This window comes from Primulina huaijiensis, unplaced genomic scaffold, assembly GCF_012295235.1.
Source record: "Primulina huaijiensis isolate GDHJ02 unplaced genomic scaffold, ASM1229523v2 scaffold42781, whole genome shotgun sequence".
Lineage (NCBI taxonomy): Eukaryota > Viridiplantae > Streptophyta > Magnoliopsida > Lamiales > Gesneriaceae > Primulina > Primulina huaijiensis.
The window spans coordinates 367,489-371,543 of record NW_027360306.1 but is presented as its reverse complement, the minus strand read 5'-3'; positions in this window follow the sequence as shown (position 1 = coordinate 371,543).

Here is a 4,055-nt window from a genome sequence, read left to right as displayed (position 1 = left end):
GGCAGTCAGCGTGGAGGTTCAGTTGGGTCACCAGGTGGAGTATTTTGTGATCGTTGTGGTGGTAAGCATATCAGTACTCAGTGTACGGGAGTTCATGGATCTTGTAATATCTGTGGGCAAGTTGGACATTATGCTAGAGTATGTCCGAATGCAACAAGACAACAATTTCAGCAACCTCAGTTTGGTCAAGGTTTCAGAGGACCAGCAACTAGACCTTTTGTTCCGACTCAGTCTTTTCAGCAGTCTAGCTATCCTCAGCCTAGAGGTTCTATTCCGCAGCGTTTTCCAGGGCCACAGCAGGCTCAAGTTCATGCTCTAACTCAGGATCAAGTTCAAGACGCACAGGGCGGAGTTATTGCAGGTATCTGTCTTATTTTTAATCATCCTGCTCGTATACTGATAGACACAGGAGCATCTCATTCATTTGTATCTGTTGTATTTGTTGATGAGCATGAGATTGCTACTACTCCGTTGATAGATACTGTGTCAGTCTCTACACCTGCCGGTGTATGTTTGATGTCTCATGAGATAATTCTGAATTGTGTGATTAGATTCAATGATAATATTATGATAACTAATCTAATCAAGCTAGATATGTCTGACTTCAACTGTATTCTGGGAATGGATACTCTGTCAAATTATCGAGCTTCCGTTGATTGTTTCCATGGAGTTGTCAGATTCAGACCGTATTATGGCAGTAAATGGAATTTTTACGGTAGTGATTCGCAATCCCGTATTCCATTAGTGTCAGCAATGGAAATGTTTAGAATTTTGTCATCAGGAAATGAAGGATTCATGATCTATGCAGTTGATGCGACTCAGGGAAAAGGGTTTGAAGTATCAGATATTCCTGTTGTCAAGGAATTCCCTGATGTATTTCCCGATGAGATTCCTGGATTTCCACCCCAGAGGGAAATCGATTTTAGCATTGAGTTGGTGTCCGGGACAAATCCTATTTCGAGAGCACCATATCGTTTGGCTCCAGCAGAATTGAAAGAACTCAAAGAGCAATTACAGGACTTACTGGAAAAAGGCTATATTAGACCAAGTATGTCACCTTGGGGAGCTCCGGTATTGTTTGTAAAGAAGAAAGACGGAACGATGAGAATGTGCATTGATTACAGGCAGTTGAACAAAGTTACTGTGAAGAATAAGTATCATCTGCCGCGTATCGATGACTTGTTTGATCAGTTGCAAGGTACATCAGTGTATTCAAAGATCGATCTTCGTTCTGGATATCATCAACTTAGGGTTCGAGAGAAAGATGTTCCGATGACAGCATTTCGAACACGTTATGGGCATTATGAATTTCTAGTTATGCCTTTCCGATTGACTAATGCACCAGCGGTTTTTATGGATTTGATGAATCGCGTTTTTCGAGAATTTATAGACAGATTTGTTATTGTCTTCATAGATGACATANTTATAAAAGTGTAGCAGTAAGCTTTTCCCCTAATTTCCAGCTCGTTTTTCAGATTGTGAACAGTGTTTCCGGCGACATTCCGGCGAGCTACTTCTCCGAGATCACTATTGTGCGTTTTAGCCTAGATTATTGAGGTATTAAGCTTGAATTTCAGAATTTGATAGATTATATAGGCTGCCCGGAAATTGATTTTTAACCGAGCCAATTTAATTTGTTTTAGTTGGTTAGAATGCATTATATTGAAGTGTATAGCGAATGTATATTGTAGGTTTCATCGTTGGATGAGTTCATCAGGAAGTCCTTAAGAATTTACTGTGATATTATAAGTTTATAATTGAGGTACGCTCAAACCTAAATGATTATGACGCTTATATTGACGTGTAAGAATATTCGGTGAATGTTGTTTGCTATTACGTGCTTTGAATGTTTATTCTGATGCATTCATGCATAAATTATATTGACATAACATATTGAGCCTTGACTCCTTTGACGGCGATTTATGTTGATTCTGTTGAAATATATTGAGTCATCAGAGGGACGAGTGGGTTAGGATTAGCCACATTCCCAGATGACAGCTAGGGACGAGCGACTTAGCTACTCGCATTCCCGATGCTACGTGCATGGACGAGCGGCGATTTGATGCTGCATTCCTGGCACGGGTGGCCACTGTTACTGTTGATGATGCTATTCGTTTGGACTCCATTTGGTATCCGTTATTCCATTGTTACCATTCATGCATCGCATATCATTGCATTTACTTGGTATTATTACATGTCTTTTATATACGTCGTGATTTTACTGGTTTGTCGTACTGGGGTCCGACCCCTGTTTTCTTTTTATGTTGTGGTTGTTTTTGATGCCATAGCAGGTCATTCCAGGGGATTTGACGCGTCTGGTGGAGCGTCAGCGAGTGGTACCCAGTAGTCAGTCGGTTTGTGTCAGAGTTCCCAGATATTTATATATATTATGCTGGTTTGATACATTTGCCAGGGAGATGCCCTGTGTAGCTGTATGGTGATATTTTTTATGTTGTTTGGGATTTTAATTGTGGTATGTCGTGTCTAGTCCTGGCCAGTGCGGCTGTAGGATGTTTGTGTGGTTGATTGTGAACTTGATGTTATTTTCGAGCGTATATTATGGTTGTTGTGTTTTGAGATTTTTGGGATGTCCTACTTACGGGGAGGTCATGCCGAAATTTCTGTAGGCCCAAATGAACGTTTTTAAACTCGTTTTCGCTGTTTACACTAATTAATCCTTGTTGTTTGATAATTAAATATTAATTAAGAACACGGGCCCTCACATGAAGGGTACCTGATTCCCAAAGGTTTGCAGGTACCAAAATTTTATCAGATTTGAAATCACTTGAATCTATATTTTATTACCATATTTGCATTAACGTGATTCAAGCGGCACCCTTTATAAATTTAAAGATCTTTTGCCAGCTATCTAAACGATATGTTGGACTCTCTCAACATATGGTTGAATGTGAGTCAGGTGGTGTGGGCAGGATTTACGACACAGATGGAAGAATCCATATTTGCGGAGCCAACGAAGTTCAACCAGTCCCGGTTCGAAACGCAACCACCACCGTATAGCTTCGTGGCCTTCAGCGGAGGACCAAGATCTTTATTCATTAGTCTAAAAAACTAATAAACTCGCGTATAAAACAATATCCTAACGATAAGTTGAACAATCCTCCTCAAGATACACACACACACACACAAAGGCAATAACAATAATCGTCCTCGTCGAGTCTCAGTGGACATAGACCAGCAGCCATGTCACCATTTACAGCATTCAGCTTATATAAATGAGATTATTGAATACTTTTGTATAAGAAGTAGACTTAACATACGAAAACTGGAAAAAAAAAAATTCAAACCTCGAATCTTAATTACAAAAACAAAAGACGCAACATGAAAATCTTTTTCACTGCCCTTCTTGCAAGTGCTATTTAACCTCTCTTAACTATCATTGTAATGAATAAGTTATTATGAATTTGTGGTCATTGGTTATAAAAATTCAGGAAAAATTACAATTTGATCACATATATTTCACAATTTTGGTATTCGATATTCTTAATGAATAAGTTATTATGAATTTGTGGTCATTGGTTAAAAAAATTCAGGAAAAATTACGATTTGATCACATATGTTTCGCAATTTTGGTACTCAATATTCTTAAACTTCACTTCTAGTACGCTATATTCTTTTTTTCTTTTTGTGCAAAAAAGTCTTTTTTTGTTACGTTGTTGTCAACAATATCGCGTACAATTGTCATGTCAATATTCTTAATAAAAAAACTGAAATATATATGATTAAATCTCAATATTTACAACGTAGACAAAAGAAATTTTAAACGTATAAACATACATAAAAAAAAAATTTATTCTAAAGCGCGAACCCTTGATATCATGCCTCCTTGATAGGACACACTCCATTCCACGTTCCATTGATTCAAGAGACAATCATATTGGATACACTGTTATAACATATGTTTCTATTCATGGTTTAAGTTTCTTAATTGAGAATTTCTAAGATACAAAATTTTTGTTTTTCTTCTCATTCATTTTTAATAATATTTATTTTAATATAAAATTGTATTTTATATATATATATATATATATATATAT